The sequence below is a fragment of the Delphinus delphis genome, chromosome 2, assembly GCF_949987515.2.
Source record: "Delphinus delphis chromosome 2, mDelDel1.2, whole genome shotgun sequence".
In the NCBI taxonomy this organism is placed as follows: Eukaryota; Metazoa; Chordata; class Mammalia; order Artiodactyla; family Delphinidae; genus Delphinus; species Delphinus delphis.
In genome coordinates, this window is record NC_082684.1 from 66,894,424 (window position 1) to 66,914,456 (window position 20,033).

Sequence of the window (20,033 nt, forward strand, 5' to 3'; positions counted from 1 at the left end):
ATCTTGAATAGCTCACTAAATCTCAATACATCTCAATTAACTCCTCTATAAAATGACCCTATTTCCATTGGTCCTATTTAATTTTAAAGAGCTGTCTCATTTTTAAAGAAGAATGTAAAACTGTTACTGAAATGCTTGGTGACATTATTTTTATAGCTATAAGACCCCAGAGAGAGGGATTAAAGTGACTTGGTTTCCTCTGTACTTAACCCTAACACAGTATCACAAATAAGCATCTATGCCACCTGAGTTTCTTTGTGATCTAAATAGCACCACTCATATATCATAGTAACTTTTTGACAAGGACAACAATCATCTTCCATGTCCCATCAAATGCTCACAAAACATGTAAACATTCCATTGGAACTATCAGCCACATTATAAAAGACTTTTGTAAGTTTTTTTTTTCTGAAATATATGTCCTTAGCTAATGACTAAGTCCTTAATCACAATGCAGTCAGTCTTTAGAATGCTCTTCTGAGAAAAAAATTTCTAGCCCTTGTTAAAAAATACAAAAACATAACTGGCTTATGCATAAATCACACCTCTTCTGCTATACCAAATTTTAGTACATCATACAAGTAACCATTTCAGACACCCCTAAAGTGACCTCTGGAATTTATAAAGAAATAAAGCAAACAAAAGACAAACAAGACCTCCAGTAAAATTAATCATTAGCCAATCTGTGCATCACAACACATATTTTTAAATATTAAAGGAATTATGTCAATTTTTTTTCTTGTTAATATATCTCAACTTAAAACATGGTCTCCATATCTGATATCACAGTTTATCTCTATAGTTCTTGCCTTCTACTTAATAAATTTTAATTTTTCTCAGGGACCCTGGAACATGAACCAATATGAACTAGCCTAGATTTTCCCCTTTATACCATCACTGATATGTCACTTCAGTTTGTGATGGTTTGTTAGAAAACTTGTGCTCCCTCTACTGACCATAAGGAATGCTAATAGCAACAAAGAGAATGTTTAGTTTGCAATAAGTGGAATTATTTTCTGGGGGTAAAAACACAGTATCATAAAACACCCATCTCAAGAATCCCATGGAGAATTTTCTATCCATTGTCTAGGGTAAATGTCTAAGTCCAAATAATTAAATAATATTGTTTAAATGTTATTTTCCAAGTTGTAATCTGTGTAAGGGCTTTTTAAATCTCAGCTGAGATTTACTGTAAGAGGTTAGGTGTCTATCGGATTCTGGTAAATATGTAAACATCCTAAAAAATAATTATTTTGAGTATTGTCTTAATTGCCAATTCTCTTGAGTATTGAGAGTAAAAAACTGCATATCTGGATTTGGGTCAGAGTTCACAGTAGTTAAGCATTTAAAACTGATTATTCCAGATGTTAGGCTGATCATAATTATACCAGTGTGGAATTACTCAATTATGCCATTCTAAGTCTCCATGGCATAAATTGTATCTAATTCCCAGGCTTGATTGAGAACTTCAGTGCTGGAACCTAATAAAAATGTACAACAGAAACTGCCCATAATTATACCTGGATGAGTAATTCTATACAGCCCTTGCACATGTCAGTGTAAAGGCAACTAAGACTTAAAAGAAGAAATCAACTGCTATTCTTAATGTTCACAGTGCTCTAATATTTACTGCTACTGATGCTCCTTGATTTATTTAAAGATACTTGCAGCAAAAGAAAATAATCATTTTCTGCTAGCTTAACATAAACACAATTGTTTACTGACTATAAAGGAGATTGGTATTTTTTAGCTCTCCCCTGTCATTCTCCTCTACAACTCCCAAACCTCCTGAATTATAAACATTATTTGCTTTAATATCAAGGAATGCCCACTAATATTAGTATCAGATTAAGTAAAACATAATTTAAAAGGTAAAGTCACATCAAATGTACCCACAGACTGTGTTTCAACAGGGAATATAAGTAATTCTTTCATGAGTCACTGTTTTGGACTCTATGCTCCATTCCTGCAGAGGAGAGAGAGAATTGACTACAGTCACAAAGGGGATATGCTTTATTAATTTAAAGATCAATCATTTTGCTCACTTTAGAAATGAATTTTGTTACAGGAAATTATGTCAATTGCTGCCAAAAAGAATTATAAAACACAATAATTAGTGGAAAGCACAGTATTTCAAAATCATTGGTGAGAGAGAGCACTTGCACTTTGGAACTTAATTAAGAATTCAAGTTTGTCCAAGGAATCTGGATGCATATCTGCTGTTTAGGGATAAAGATTGGCTCTTCAATAATGGAGTCAACAGGCTTCCAATCACCTCACCTTAATGATGCTAACAAAGAATTCACCAGGGGATCCAGACTACATTCACTGTGAACCACTGGGGACAGGTGAAGCTTCTGGAAATTCTAAAGAGCTTGGGGTGGAACGAAACAGTTCTCTTATGCTCACACTTTGCTCTCTCTCTCTCTCTCTCTTTCATTCTCATCCTCCCCCCACTTCTGATATTTCCAGTAAAGTTAAGATAAAATCCTGGCTTCCCTCCAGTCTTGAATCCATCATTATGTTGATCAGTAAACACCTAGGGGAGCCTACTTGTTGTACACATATTTCTCTGCAACTCAGAGAACTCTTTTGCTCTTCTGTGAGCATCTGTTCATGTTGGGCTCTTAGATGTAATATTTTGTATTTCAAATTCTGTTAGATGCACATGAAGCTCAGCCTGCCCATGCTCACAGTGAGCTACCACCAAAGGCTGTCTGTTTAATAATGAAACACATCCCTTTTTATACATATTCTTTCTCCATGAACTCCAGAGAGGAGAACTGCTATACCCTGATTACCTTAACTTTATCTAGCCAGGTGTCTTTCAGGAAATAAAGGCTGAGACTTTACATGGAAAAACTTTGCTCCATTTCCAAATACTGTCATACTTAAGACATGAAGACATTCTTCAGAGCTACACATCAAACTCTGATCAAATTTCTAACATCTATGACAAAGTGCAAAAATTTTTAAATGATAGACTGTGGGACTTGCACTTTTTCAACATATAAATGTTTAATAGATTTAAAAGTGGTTTCTAATATGAATCTGACTACCCATTGGCCATTAACTATTCATTGAACTTTAAGATATTAAGGAATTTTAGCTGTCAGACATATTATGAAGAAAATGCCTAGAAATTCTTCAACGACAAAACTGAATGAACTATATCAGAAGCATCCCATCCAAACACAGCCTAGATAATCAAGGAATTCAAACATCAGATAAGCTGGTCTAGACAAAGTGATTCTGAAAGCTGACTATATAAGAATCATTTGGGAGTTTTTAAAATCCTGGGTCTTTCCATGTCATAGTTCAAAAGTTGTTAATTCTCGGGCTATTTCTTTGAACTGTTAACTAACATACTATAACTTCTACCTATAATATATGTTGACCCAAATACAAAAGCCCTGCTTCTTTTTTTTTCACTTCCATTACAGGCAATTTATTTAGTTTAACATTTATGATTCTTTCAGAGAAAACAGACTGCACATATTTAAAAAGCATTTTTCATTTACCTTTGCATTAGCACTTAAAATACACACTTCTATTTCAAAATGCCATTTAAAAATTATTCTAATATAACAGCAGCAAACTATAATTCTGCAATTACAAAACAGCTAAACGGGGATCTACAGTTAAGTTATTCTCATGTTTACAACTATGATTCTCAAACAGATACTACTTCAAAGCAGCTGTTACCAGCTCTTTAGGTTTGGTTTAAAAACACACACATAGTTGCTGGGAGGTTTATAATGTTGTATTCCGTGCACTATTCTGAAAGGGTTCTTCAAGAGCCAACCAGACATTAAAAACAGTACTCAGTCCACAAGGCAGTCAGAAAGAGTTAAATTAACTGGGGTAAATAGGACTCCTACATTACATCAAAAGCATATGATATTCTGCAGCAACTGGGAGCATTTTCAGGTTTGGCATGTTGTCCTCTTTACAACTAATTTTATCAGAAGAGTTTAAGAAGGCGGACACTGTACCACTACCAAGTGCATTTAAAAGTGACATGTTTTTTGGGCTTCCCTGGTGGCGCAGTGGTTGAGAGTCCACCTGCCGATGCAGGGGACACGGGTTCGTGCCCCGGTCCGGGAAGATCCCACATGCTGCGGAGCGGCTGGGCCCGTGAGCCATGGCCGGAGCCTGTGCTCCACAACGGGAGAGGCCACAACAGTGAGAGGCTCGCGTACCACAAAAAAAAAAAAAAAAAAAAAAGTGACATATTTTTGTGCTAATCTGACTCCCCTGAATGACCTAGCTAGTGAACTAGTCACTAGGCAAATCAAGCCTGCCAGAAAGGAAGCCAATATTCAAATTACCATGTTATTGTCCAACCCACAGAATTTATTTTCAACATAAACATATAACCTCAATATGAGATGTCTAACTAAAGCAAACACCACCAAGACCAAGACAGCATCTCGTCTTCTAAGGTTTAGGTTTTGCCCAGAATTCTTGATACATGGAATAGCCCACACCAAGAGTCACTGCTCCCACAACAAAGCCTTGGGCTGCCACGCGCATGTGGATCAGGTGAACAGATATTTTAGTATTGCCCCTGCTCTTCAATTTATATAATCCATATGCAATGATTGCTGCAAAACCTGCCATTCCAATGGGGACAAATGGTGCCTCTCTAGCTTTTCGGATAAGTTTAGATCCCTGATCTTCATCATATGAAGAAAGAGAAACATCTGTGTCACTTGACATAGTGATTGAAGAATCTTCGGACAACGGCACAACGTCGCAGGCTCCTACCGGCTTCTCGAAACGTGCTTCTTAAATTTAGATTGGAAACATTGTTGTTCATTAACCAATGGCATTATATCAGTATTTGCTTTATAATTTGATTCCCAATCTAACAAGGACTGAAGTTTCAGACTGAGTACCAGGAGTGTCCTTAAAGATAAAACATTGGCCACTAATATGTATAAAATGGATAACTAATAAGAACCTGTTGTATAAAAATAAATAAATACAATTGTATTTAAAAAAAAGGATAGGGCTTCCCTAGTGGCGCAGTGGTTGAGAGTCTGCCTGCCAATGTAGGGGACACGGGTTCGTGCCCGGGTTCGGGAAGATCCCACATGCCGCGGAGTGGCTGGGCCCGTGAGCCATGGCCGCTGAGCCTGCGCGTCCGGAGCCTGTGCTCCGCAACGGGAGAGGCCACAAGAGTAAGAGGCCCATGTACCGTAAAAAAAAAAAAAAAAAAAAAAAGGATAAAACATTGGAATACAATTCCTAGTCTTTAACCCTTGGCTACAATTTGTCTAACAACAAAACAATTTTATTTTGGAAAGAATTTTTATAATTTGATGGCTAAAACAATAATTCTCTTCCACATCATGCGATTCTTTGCCAAATATCCATTAATTATAATCCTGTTCAACATTTGCACGGAAAGACACCTGGAAGAAGTCCAAAACTGACTGTCTCCTTTAAAGTTTCACACTACAAACTGAAAACATAATGAAGATTTACTATCTCTGAATACCAGGAAAAGCTATGACCTAAGTCTACCACCTATTAGGTACAAGCATGTTTCAAGCTTTACAATTTGAGGTAATTATAAATTATAAAATGTAGGGGAAAAACAGCACAAAAATCCAAAGTAGCCAAATATGGCCCATGGTCATTTACTTATTTAATGATGGCAACAGTAAGTTTCTGATTCTCCAAACCCCAATAGGCTTTCATGTTATAAAAACTACTGTCCAAATTGGCAGTCAAAGAGTATTACTGTAAAAGAGATAATTGAGGCCAAACTGCTGTTGGTGGGGAAAATACTAGTGTGGATTTGTACAGCTTTTTCTCAAGAATCTATCATGAGTGAATAGGAGTTCAGTTAATGTGGCAAAAGGCCCAATGCCTTCCACAAGCAATAAATGCCTTTCACTTTAAACGATGACTGAAATATTAAGGTGGCTTTATTTAAAATTCCCACCCCATCTCATTTAAGTGAATGAGAGGCAGAAAAGCCTCTGGCTTTCCTTCTATCTGTAGAGTCCAGACAGGAAGAAAGTGCATCGCCTCATTTTCATAATGTAATGCCAGTCTGGTAGTGCAGCTTCTCTTGAGCCCATGGATATTTAGCATATTGTCTGACTACTCTGCCATATACAGTAGCTTCTCCCTCCCTATAGAAAAGAGATCAAAACAGGCCCCACACTAGGACTACTTGGCTGTTTTCTCTGCCCTCCCCTGGAAGAATAAGAGAGAGGACCAAGATGGGATCATGTTGCTCCCCTTGCGAGTGTTCAGTCTTTGTCGCTTCTCTTATAAGAACCATTTCCAAAAGTTTTATTCCTGCATCAATCTTTACTTAATGAAGTGAAGGAGAACTTTTTTCATAACTCTACCCTATCAGAATAAACTCTTCTATCCATTACTCCCCACTGCAACAAAATATACTTATATCAGAGTTTATCTCCAATATAAATATTCTATTCATTAATTTGATGACAGTAAAATTTTGCTTTCTGATAGCATGGATTTTCACTAATTTGAGTGTACTACTGATATCTGTATTAGCTTCAAACTTTTAGAGGGCAGGAATCTTTGCTTTGTATTTCATGTATTCCAAGTCACTAATTCACAGTTATAATGATGATCATGAAGAAAAAAAAAAGTTCTGGTTATTTTCCACTTGCTGTGCTCCACTTCCTTCCTCTCCACCTTCCCCAAGCTCTGCTTCATTCTCTGCCCTGATCAGTGCCCAGGTAGCTGACCTCTGTGGACTGTATCACCTGAGTTTCCTTACCCTCTGGCTTTCAATAAGGGTCTGCCAGGAGGTATCAGCGGGATAGGAGGCTGTGGGAGGAGAAAGAGGCTCTAGTACTATTAGTACCACACACAACTGCTCCCTCCCTGCCTTGCAGGAGTTCTGCCCTTGGCTCTGTTCCTCTGTGGCCACAAATCCCAACAGGCAGCCCCTCCTCCATGGCTTCAGCAGTCGCCAGGTCCCACCGACACAGTTCACTCTCTGCCCCTTCAGGCAGATAGACAGTAAAAATTCCTACTGTCACTAGTCTCTGGGTACTTCACCATCTCTTGTTTGTTTCCTTAATGCTGCCCACACCTCGGTAACTAGTCCCCTCATTAAACCCACTGTTAATTCCTTTAAAGATGTGTCATCTCTTTCCAGCCAGGACCCTGACTAATATAGCACCTTAATATGAATAAATTACTAAAACTCTCCAGTCTCTCAAAAAACAAAAATATGCTTCATAGATTTCATGAGAGGCATAAACTCTTAATTCCAAGAGTTAAAGTCAAATTAAGATAGTCTTCAGATAGTCATACAGAGGATCTTAGTTGAAGCAAAGGAAGGAAGAAAAATATTTTAGGCAACATTTATTAGAATTCAAATACTAGCATAGTGCATATATTTTCAAAAATTTCAAGGAACTTATAATGTTCCTCAAAGAAATATTAATCCTCTTCCATTACGGATGAGCAGTTAAGTGTTCAATAATTCCCAAGAGTACATCACTATTCATTAAAAAACAAAAAAACAAAAACTTGGAAGTCAACGATGGAATCTACCCAATTCAATATATGGCACCAACTAATTTACAAGTGAAACAAACAACAAGCAAAAACTCAGCAAACTGTATTACAAAAAAAAAAAAAAAAGTAAGAAAAACAACAAAACAAAACCAGCACTGATAACTCTGGCTTTTCCCCTTGGCAGGTTCAACAAGACAAGAGTAAATCCAAAGACTGTAACCGGTTATTTGCCACACACTATTCTGTCTCCTTTCCCTCTAGCAATTACTACAAATACAAGGCACTTGCAGTATGTAATGATTCAGTCCACATAAGCTCAAATTTAAATCATTAGCCACTAATACTACTGTCAACACATTTATCACTATTGTTGCTACACGATTTTAACACAAATAAGAGGATGATATTTTTTTCGTTAAAGTTTATTCTTATAATAAGCTTGTCATCTATCCCATGGAACAAAATCGAACACATACAAAGAGTTGCTAATTAGCATTCAGAAAGAAGGTCTTTTTGCTTGTACAGGTCTGCCTCCATGAATTTTGCAAAAGGATGTCTCTTTACAAGTATAAAACAATTTCATTCTCAACATGGCATGGAGAAATGCAAAGTTCATATAAAGGCTCTTTGTAATTCACAACATTTCACTATCCGCCCCCTCCCCCCAAAAAACCTTTTACTTATTTTTTTTAACATCTTTATTGGAGTATAATTGCTTTACAACGGTGTGTTAGTTTCTGTTTTATAACAAAGTGAATCAGTTATACATATACATATGTTCCCATATCTCTTTCCACCTGCGTCTCCCTCCCTCCCACCCTCCCTATCCCACCCCTCTAGGTGGTCACAAACCACCGAGCTGATCTCCCTGTGCTATGCGGCTGCTTCCCACTAGCTATCTATTTTATGTTTGGTAGTGTATACATGTCCATGCCACTCTCTCACTTTGTCACAGCTTACCCTTCCCCCTCCCCATATCCTCAAGTCCAATCTCTAGTAGGTCTGTGTCTTTATTCCCGCCTTAACCCTAGGTTCTTCATGACTTTTTTTTTTTCTTAGATTCCATATATATGTGTTAGCATACGGTATTTGTTTTTCTCTTTCTGACTTACTTCACTCTGTGTGACAGACTCTAGGTCCATCCACCTCACTACAAATAACTCAATTTCGTTGCTTTTTATGGCTGAGTGATATATTCCATTGTATATATGTGCCACATCTTCTTTATCCATTCATCAGTTGATGGACACTTAGGTTGCTTCCATGTCCTGACTAATGTAAACAGAGCTGCAATGAACATATTGGTACGTGACTCTTTTTGAATTATGGTTTGCTTAGGGTATATGCCCAGTAGTGGGATTGCTGGGTCATATGGTAGTTCTATTTGTAGTTTTTTAAGGAACCTCCATACTGTTCTCCATAGTGGCTGTATCAATTTACATTCCCACCAACAGTGCAAGAGTGTTCCCTTTTCTCCACACCCTCTCCAGCATTAATTGTTTCTGGATTTTTTTTTTTTTTTTTTTTTTTTGCAGTATGCGGGCCTCTCACTGCTGTGGCCTCTCCCATTGCAGAGCACAGGCTCAGGACGTGCAGGCCCAGCCGCTCCGCGGCATGTGGGATCTTCCCGGACCGGCGCACGAACCCGCGTCCCCTCCATCGGCAGGCGGACTCTCAACCACTGCGCCACCAGGGAAGCCCTGTTTCTAGATTTTTGATGATGGCCATTCTGACCAGTGTGAGATGATATCTCATTGTAGATTTCATTTGCATTTCTCTAATGATTAATGATGCTGAGCATTCTTTCATGTGCTTGTTGGCAATCTGTATATCTTCTTTGGAGAAGTGTTTATTTAGGTCTTCTGCCCATTTTTGGATTGGGTTGTTTGTTTTTTTGTTATTGAGCTGCATGAGCTGCTTGTAAATTTTGGAGATTAATCCTTTGTCAGTTGCTTCATTTGCAAATTTTTTCTCCCATTCTGAGGGTTGTCTTTTGGTCTTATTTATGGTTTCCTTTGCTGTGCAAAAGCTTTTAAGTTTCATTAGGTCCCATTTGTTTATTTTTGTTTTTATTTCCATTTCTCTAGGAGGTGGGTCAAAAAGGATCTTCCTGTGATTTATGTCATAGAGGGTTCTGCCTATGTTTTCCTCTAAGAGTTTGATAGTTTCTGGCCTTACATTTAGGTCTAATCCTTTTTTTTTTTTTTTCGGTACGCAGGCCTCTCACTGTTGTGGCCTCTCCCGCTGCAAAGCACAGGCTCCTGCAAAGCACAGGCTCCGGACGCGCAGGCTCAGCGGCCATGGCTCATGCGCCCAGCCGCTCCGCGGCATGTGGGATCTTCCTGGACCGGCGCACGAACCCTCGTCCCCTCCATCGGCAGGTGGACTCTCAACCACTGCGCCACCAGGGAAGCCCTAGGTCTAATCCATTTTGAGTTTATTTTTGTGTATGGTGTTAGGAAGTGTTCTAATCTCATTCTTTTACATGTAGCTGTCCAGTTTTCCCAGCACCACTTATTGAAAAGGCTCTCTTTTCTCCATTGTATATTCTTGCCTCCTTTATCAAAGATAAGGTGACCATATGTGCGTGGGTTTACCTCTGGGCTTTCTATCCTGTTCCATTGATCTATATTACTGTTTTTGTGCCAGTACCATACTGTCTTGATTACTGTAGCTCTGTAGTATAGTCTGAAGTCCGGGAGCCTGATTCCCCCAGCTCAATTTTTCATTCTCAAGATTGCTTTGGCTATTCGGGGTCTTTTGTGTTTCCATACAAATTTTAAGATTTTTTGTTCTAGTTCTGTGAAAAATGACAGTGGTAGTTTGATAGGGATTGCATTGAATCTGTAGATTGCTTTGGAGAGTAGAGTCATTTTCACAATGTTGATTCTTCCAATCCAAGAACATGGTATATCTCTCCATCTATTTGTATCATCTTTAATTTCTTTCATCAGTGTCTTATAGTTTTCTGCATACAGGTCTTTTGTCTCCTTAGGTAGGTTTATTTCTAGATATTTTATTCTTTTTGTTGCAATGGTAAATGGGAGTTTCTCCTTAATTTCTCTTTCAGATTTTTCATCATTAATGTATATTATAGGAATGCCAGAGATTTCTGTGCATTAAATTTGTATCCTGCTACTTTAACAAATTCATTGATTAGCTCTAGTAGTTTTCTGGTAGCATCTTTAGGATTCTCTGTGTAGAGTATCATGTCATCTGCAAACAGTGACAGCTTGACTTCTTCTTTTCCAATTTGGATTCATTTTATTTCTTTTTCATCTCTGATTGCTGTGGCTAAAACTTCCAAAACTATGTTGAATAAGAGTGATGAGAGTGGGCAACCTTGTCTTGTTCCTGATCTTAGTGGAAATGGTTTCAGTTTTTCACCATTGAGGACACTGTTGGCTGTGGGTTTGTCATATATGGCCTTTATTATGTTGAGGAAGTTCCCTCTATGCCTACTTTCTGCAGGGTTTTTATCATAAATGGGTGTTGAATTTTGTCGAAAGCTTTCTCTGCATCTATTGAGATGATCGTATGGTTTTTCTCCTTCAATTTGTTAATATGGTGTATCACATTGATTGATTTGGGTATATTGAAGAATCCCTGCATTCCTGGAATAAACCCCACTTGATCATGGTGTATGATCCTTTTAATGTGCTGTTGGATTCTGTTTGCTAGTATTTTTGCATCTATGTTCATCAGTGATATTGGCCTGTAGTTTTCTTTCCTTGTGACATCATTGTCTGAAAACCTCTTTTAAAGTGTTCAAGTAGTTTCTAAAAAATACCATACATTTAGATGGAGCTTTTATATTCATTATCTCATTCGATCCTTATAAGTCTATGGGGTAGGCAGGTGTTCCACAGGTAAGGATAAAGAGAGAGGTATTTAACACCTTGCTAAATATCCCTGCAAGTAAATAAAAGAATTTATTATCTTACAATGGAGCAATGCTAGTGATTCTCACCAGTAATTTAATACAGAGCCTGCATGTAACCAAATAACAACTGCCCACATGCAGACTATTATCCCAGACACCAAAAAAAGTTAATACTAAAAGGTATCAACTAACCACAAGGATGTTATATATAGTACAAGAAAAAAGACAGCATAAAGAAATCCCTAAAATGAAAATATTTTTCTCTCAAAGGAAGAGTGAAATAAAATGTATGTTTTTTAAAATAAATGCTTTCTTTAACTTACACATAGAAAAGAAGTTCCTAGGTAAAAGCAGTTGGGGTGGGAGAGATCACAGGAGTGAGTTAGCAGGATGGTAAGAAAGATAAGGGGGCGCAGATCTGTTCACATAAACAGTGACAATTAGTCAACTAGCTTTGTCATTTATTCAATCAATATTAATTGCATAAGCCATTGTCCAAGGTACTCTAAGAAATACTGTGATAAATAGGAAAAAATTATTGCATTCAAGCAGCTTACCACCTAGTTGGGAAGATAATACCAACACAGATAAAACACTCATTCATTGATCAACATTTCCTGAGTGGTCACAGGAAGGCACTGAGTTTAGCATCATGAGAAACACAAAGATGAATGAAACAGAGCCTTAGCCCTCCAGGGTGTAACAGTCTGGTAGAGAAGATAACACAGTTACGCAAGTTTTGAACAGAGAACATAAGAAGTGCTATAGGAACGGTCCAAATAAAATGCTATGTGAATTCCAAAGAGGGAGAAATGTTTCCTAAATGCGGGTTTGGGGAAAATGCTAAGTAGTAGGCATTTAGAATAAAGGGTATGCAGGATTGGGATACCCACTGACTGGGGAGGAAAGACATTTTAAGTGAGGGTCAAATGTATGCTAAGTTAGAGATTTTGGAAAGTAAAGGAAGGAAAGAGGGGGCAGTGAGTATATAAGGTTTTTGGGGGAGTGATCCCATGGTATATGAAGGAGTTTAGTGGGAAAGGAAGGGAAGTCAAATCACAGGGGGGCTCAAATGGGAGTCTAAGAAGCTTATGTGGTTTGTGGGATATGGGACATAAGAAAAAGTAGAACACAGCATATCTTAAAAGAGATCTAAAGTCAATGATAAGAGGAAAGGAAGATTAGGTTCACAAGTAGAGAAAAGATAATTCAATTAGGTCTAGAAAGGCAGACATGATTCTGACAGTCTGCTCCAGATTATATAAATTGATGAAAGCCATGGTTCAAGCCAGGCCATTAACCCTTTGGTTGGTGCACTTCCATCCAAATCTTGGGAGCTGGCTTAATTCTGGTATATACTTAGATATATTAGTTGTGAAATGACATTGGCCTGAATAAAACCAAACCTCAGGAACTAAGCCTTTAGCAAACACACATATACAAAGACACAATCATCATATGCATCTGTCCCCCCCAAATTCTTTTGGTAGGATACTTTCTTCGTTTGCTATTTTTTTCTAATTATAAAATTAAGACATATTGACTGTAGAAAATCTAGTCTTCTCATTGCCATTAATTTTAACATTGACATAATAAGCCATAGTATGACTGTATTAACACTGATACCTACAATGCTATACTGAGAGCTAGTGTGCCTGGAAACCAGCCAAATACCCAAGACCAGTATGGTCAGCCCAAAGACAATATTGGTCTTCCCAAGAATCATTTGGGGCTCTCCTCCTAAAGCCCAAAGGAGACTGCTTCTAGACTGCCTCCAACCTTCCCAGGATGTATAAAGGGGCCCAAAGCAATCTCTTAGGAGTCAAAAACAAACAAGCAAAAACCGTGAATATAGGAGACACCAATCTAGACCATTGGTTGGATACTCACCATGTATGGGTGCACAGGTTTAGGCATATTCATTGACAAATTTATTTTTATCAGAGATTGCCTAGATTAGAGTAATTATAACCTAAATGGGCTGAATGGACCGGAACTAAACATAGAAAACCAATGAGTCAAATATTGTTGGGTTTTGTATTAGGGCAGCTTGATGTAGAGGTTAAGAGCATGAGCTTTAAACTCAATCAGAACTGATATGAACCTCAGTTATAACCCACTGTAACTGTGTGGTCTTGGGAAAGTTACTTAACCCTTCAAAGATTTAAGAAAACAGGGATAATATAACACCTGTGATCATTAAATAAAAAACAAATATATGGAAGGCTGTCATTAAATGTCAGTTTATTAATAACAGCCAATCATCATGGTACCAATTTACACAGAAATTTATTGTCTTTAAAGAATGCATGCTTTCTCAGCAAAGGAAACCATAAACAAAATGAAAAGACAACCTATGGATTGGGAGAAAATATTTGCAACTGATATGGCCGACAGGGCTTAATTTCCACAATATACAAACAGCTCACACAACTCAAAAACAAAAGAAACAAACATCCCAATCAAAAAATGGGCAAAAGACCTAAATAGACATTTCTCCAAAGACATACAGATGGCCAACAGGCACATGAAAAGATGTTCAACATCGCTAATTATTAGAGAAATGTAAATCAAAACTATAATGAGATACCACCTCACACTGATCAGAATGGCCACCATTAAAAAGTCTACAAATAACAAATGGTGGAGAGGGTGTGGAGAAAAGGGAACCCTCCTACACTGTTGGTGGGAATGTAAGTTGGTGCCGCCACTGTGGAAAACAGTATGGAGGCTCCTCAAAAACTAAAAACAGAGTTGCTGTATGATCCAGCAATCCTACTCTTGGGCATATATCCAGACAAAACTATAATTCAAAGAACCATGCACCCCTATGTTCACAATATCACTATTTACAATAGACAGGACATGGAAACAACCTAAATATCCATTGACAGATGAATGGATAAAGAAGATGTGATGTACATATATACAATGGACTATTACTCAGCCATAAAAAAGAATGAAATAATACCATTTGCAGCACATGGATGGACCTAGAGATTATCATACTAAGTGAAGTCAGAAAGAGAAAGACAAATACAAACACCATATGATATCACTTATATGTGGAATCTACATACGACACAAATGGACATACTTACAAAACAAAAACAGACTCACAGACATGTGGTTGCCAAGGGGGGAGGGGGAGGGATGGAGTGGGAGTCTGTGGTTAGTAGATGCAAACTACTACATATAGAAACATTAAACAACAAGGTCCTACTGTACAGCACAGGGAATTATATTCAATATCCTGTGATAAACCATAATGGAAAAGAATGTGAAATAGAATGTATGTATATGTATAACTGAATCACTGCTGTACAGCAGAAATTAACACAACATTGTAAATCAACTATACTTCAATTTAAAAAAAAACAAGAATGAGTGGTATCTACTTTTTAAATTATAAAAATATACACGTTCATTATAGAAAACTTAGAAAATACTGATAAACAACAATTTTACTGTCATAGTCCAGATATAGCTAAGTTTATGTATTTTCAAAAGCATCTTTAGTACCTGGCCCTATTGGTTTTTTTTAATGAAGCAGACTTGGCAAGTGACATATATGTTAAGTTTCCATAACAGAATTATAGAACACTAGAAGTTTCATTTTCAGATTTCTTTCCCAAGAAAAGACAAAGCAAACTAGGTGTGGTGCTATCTTCAATGTGCTACAATGAATCTTATTTATTCTTTAAGGTTCATCTCCATGATGTGTTTTACAATTCTCTTCAAACTCATGATCTCTTCTTCCTTTGATCCTCCATACCATGGGGCTTACATCTCTCATACAGCACTTCTCATACTCCACATTGTAGCTATCCATGTTTTTTTTTCTTACCTGCCATTCCCTCTCCCTGCCCTTCCCCTTGCTCTATCTCCTAGGGCTGGGACCTTTTTTTTTTTTTTTTTTGGAGTATAGTTGATGTACAATATTATATACGTTACAGGCATATAATTTTTAAATGTTATGTTCCATTTAGAAGTATTATAAAATATAATATCCTTGTAGCTTATTTTACATCTAATAGTATGTACCTCTAAATCCCCTACCCCTATACTGCCCCCACTAGTAACCACTAGTTTGCTCTTTGTATCTGTGAGTCTGTTTCTTTTTTGTTATATTCACTAGTTTGTTGTATTTTTTTGGATTCCACATAAAAGCGACATTATACAGTATTTGTCTTTCTCTGTCTGACTTACTTCACTTAGCATAATACCCTCCAAATCCATCCATGTTGTTGTGAATAGCAAATTTTCATTCTTTTTTACAGTTGAGTAGTATTCCATTGTGTGTGTGTGTGTGTGTGTGTGTGTGTGTGTGTGTGTACATCTTCTTTATCCATTCACCTGATAATAGGCATTTGGGTTGCTTACATATCTTGGCTTTTGTAAATAATGCTGCTATGAACATTGGGGTGGCATGTATCTTTTCGAATTAGTGTTTTTGTTTCTTTCAGATATATATATATATATATATATATATATATATATTCAGAAGTGGAATTGCTGGGCCATATGGTAGTTCTACTTTTAGTTTTTTGGGAAACCTCCATAATGTTTTCCCCAGCGGCTGTACCAATTTCCATTCCCACCAATAGTATACAAGGGTTTAGGGATGGGACTTTTAACTGGAGGACTGCGAACCTTCTGAAATCATATATAAAAATAGTGTTTCTGTAGGTACAAATACATTTTCATGGACGGAATCCATTTATATAACAAATACTCAAAAAAAGGTCCAAGAATGGAAAAAAGGTATGGAACACTTGTCTAGGGCAGCAGTCCCCAACCTTTTTGGCACCAGGGACTGGTTTTGTGGAAGATAATTTTTCCACAGATGGGAGGGGGATGGTTCAGGCAGTAATGCGAGAGACGGTTCAGGTGGTAATGGCATAAATGTGGAGCGAAGGGGAGTGACAGATGCTAGAGGAAAGTCTTGTAATTTAATTATCCTTGGATTCTCTACAGTAGGGGTCCCAAAGCCCCAGGTGGTGGACTGGTACCAGTCTGCAGCCTGTTAGGAACCAGGCCACACAGCAGGAAGTGAGCAGCAAACAACTAAGCAAAGCTTCATCTGCCACTCCCCATCGCTCCCCATCACTCACGTTACTGCCTGAACCAACCACCCCGTCGCTCACATTACTGCCTGAACCATCCCCTCCCCTCTGACCGTGGAAAAACTGTCTTCCACGAAACCGATTCCTGGTGCCAAAAAGGTTGGAGACCGCTGCTCTAGAGTGCTTAGCACCTACCTTCATATGGATAATATTTGCTGATTTACAACCTTAATGTTGACTATACTTCAGTAAAAACATAAAAAGTAAAAAAGAGAAATGAAAACAAAAACTTGAAAAGAAGAAGAAACAGTAGCAAAAGTAGCAGCTACCTACTATGGAATATATTGCAAACTTTGAGTTGATGAGTTTTTCCCAAAAGAAGATTCTAAGAATGACAGCAAAATAAAGTACGCACTGGTTTCCTTATTAAAAAAATAAAATAAAATTTTATTAATAAATCATAAAATCAATGTTAGGTTTATGTTTAATGCAATCTTAAAAAATATGTTTTCCAGGCTTCCCTGGTGGTGCAGTGGTTGAGAGTCCGCCTACCAAGGCAGGGGACATGGGTTCATGCCCCGGTCCAGGAATATCCCACATGCCGCAGAGCGGCTGGGCCCGTGAGCCACAGCTGCTGAGCCTGCAAGTCCGGAGCCTGTGCTCCACAATAGGAGAGGCCACAACAGTGAGAGGCCCACGTACCGCAAAAAAGAAAAAGAAAAAGTTTTCCTCATGCTTCATTCTCTCATCTTATTATAAAAAATACTGTTTCTGAAAGGAGAATGGTGCTTACCAGGGGCCAGAGGGAGGAGGGAATTCAGAGTTATTGTTTACTGGGTAAAGAGACTCAGTTTGGGAAGATGAGAAAGTTCTGGAGATAGATGGTAGTGATGGTTGCACAACAATATGAATGTACATAATGCTACTGAACTGTTATGTATATTTTACAACAATTTTAAAAATACTGCTTTTTATTCACATCTAATATGAATCACCTATTAGAGGGTAGACTCTTCATCAGAGATAAGAAAGAAAGAAATATACTGCTTAAATTGTAGGATATAAGAAACAAAGCCTCAAAGGAAAAGTAAATATTAACACCAATCTACACATTGTTGGTTTTAGAATATAAGCACAAATTATAACAGGGTGATATAATCAAAAATCCTGTCCAAAGAGAGGGGCTGTTATCTCAGTAAACAAAGGAAAATTGCTTAGGGAAATCAGTTTATCTGTGTGAAGTAAATTAAACTTTTTCAAGGTACCAATTCACAACTCAGGGAATAACTGAAATTTTAGCTCAATTTTACCAACAGTATCCACATAAATAATAAAAGAGTTTTGGAAATCTGCAACAGGCATTTCAAACTTCCAGGAGTACAATTTAGTCAATAAACATTTATAAACATTCTTTTTTTTTAACATTTTATTGGAGTATAATTGCTTTACATTGTTGTGTTAGTTTCTACCATATAACAAAGTGAATCACCTATACCCATACATATATCCCCACAGCCCATCCCTCTTGTGTCTCCCTTCCACTCTGCCTCCCTATCCCACCCCTCTAGGTGGTCACAAAGCACTGAGCTGATCTCCCTGTGCTATGCGGCTTCTTCCCACTAGCTATCTATTTTACATTTGGTAGTGTATATATATCAGTGCCATTCTCTCACTTCTTCCCTGCTTACCCTTGCCCCTCCCTATGTCCTCAAGTCCATGCTCTACGTCTGTGTCTTTTTTCCTGTCCTGCCCCTAGGTTCTTCAGAACCTTTTTTTCTTTTTTTTTTTTAAGATTCCATATATATGTGTTAGCATACGGTATTTTTTTCTCTTTATGACTCACTTCACTCTGTATGACAGACTCTAGATCCATCCACCTCACTACAAATAACTCAATTTTGTATCTTTTTATGGCTGAGTAATATTCCATTGTATATATATGCCACATCTTTTTTTTTTTTTTTTTTTTTTTTTGCGGTACGCGTGCCTCTCATTGTTGTGGCCTCTCCCGTTGCAGAGCACAGGCTCCAGATGCGCAGGCTCAGAGGCCATGGATCACCGGCACAGCCACTCCGCGGCATGTGGGATCTTCCCGGACTGGGGCACGAACCCGTGTCCCCTGCATCGGCAGGCGGACTCTCAACCACTGCGCCACCAGAGAAGCCCCGCCACATCTTCTTTATCCATTCATCTGTCAATGGACACTTAGGTTGCTTCTATGTCCTGGCTCTTGTAAATAGTGCTGCAATGAACACTGTGGTGCATGACTCTTTTACAATTGTGGTTTTCACAACGGTATATCCCCAGTAGTGGGACTGCTGGGTCATATGGTAGTTCTATTTTTAGTTTTTTAAGGAACCTCCATACTGGTCTCCATAGTGGCTGTATCAATTTACATTCCCACCAACAGTGCAAGAGGGTTCCCTTTTCTCCACACCCTCTCCAGCATTTATTGTTTGTAGATTTTTTAATGATGGCCATTCTGACTGGAGTGAGGTGATACCTCATTGTAGTTTTGACTTGCATTTCTCTAATGATTAGTGATGTGAGCATCCTTTCATGTGTTTGTTGGCAATCTGTATATCTTTGGGGAAATGTCTATTTAGGTCTTCTGCCCATTTTTGAAATGGGTTGTTTGTTTTCCTGATATTGAGCTGCATGAGCTGCTTGTATATTTTGGAGATTAACCCTTTGTCAGTTGCTTCATTTGCAATTATATTCTCGCATTCCAAGGGTTGCCTTTTCATCTTGTTCATGGTTTCCTTTGCTGTGCAAAAGCTTTTAAGTTTCATTAGCTCAAAATTGTTCATTTTTGCTTTTATTTCCATATCTCTAGGAGGTGGGTCAAAAAGGATCTTGCTGTGATATATGTCATAGAGGGTTCTGCCTACGTTCTCCTCCAAGAGTTTTATAGTGTCTGGCCATACATTTAGGTCTGTAACCCATTTTGAGTTTATTTTTGTATATGGTGTTAGGGAGTGTTCTAATTTCATTCTTTTACATGTAGCTGTCCAGTTTTCCCAGCACCACTTATTGAAAAGGATGTCTTTTCTCCATTGTATATTCTTGCATCCTGTATCAAAGATAAGGTGACCATAAGTGTGTGGGTTTCTCTCTGGGCCTTCTATTCTGTTCCACTGATCTATATTTCTGTTTGTGTGTCAGTACCATACTGTCTTGATTACTGTAGCTCTGTAGTATAGTCTGAAGTTAGGGAGTGTGATTCCTCCAGCTCCGTTTTTCTCTCTCAAGACTGTTTGGCTATTTGGGGTCTCTTGTGTTTCCATACAAATAGTGAAAGTTTTTGTTCTAGTTCTGTGAAAGATGCCACTGGTACTTTGATAAGGGATTGCATTGAATCTGTAGATTGCTTTGAGCAGTAGAGTCATTTTCACAATGTTGATTCTTCCAGTCCAAGAATATGGTATATCTCTCCATCTGTTTGTACCATCTTTAATTTCTTTCACCAGTGTCTTATAGTTTTCTGCATGCAGGTCTTTTGTCTCCTTAGGTAGGTTTACTCCTAGGTACTTTATTCTTTTTGTTGCATTGGAAATGGGAGT

The 20,033-nt window shown here is 38.0% G+C and overlaps 1 protein-coding gene and 1 pseudogene across 5 annotated transcripts in view; both read right to left on the reverse strand.

Annotated features, from left to right (window-relative positions):
• The window catches only part of NUBPL (NUBP iron-sulfur cluster assembly factor, mitochondrial), a 294,693-nt gene that overhangs the window by 36,416 nt on the left and 238,244 nt on the right, over nt 1-20,033 (reverse strand). The window lies entirely within an intron of this gene.
• On the reverse strand, nt 4,342-4,722 carry LOC132419582 (HIG1 domain family member 1A, mitochondrial pseudogene; annotated as a pseudogene).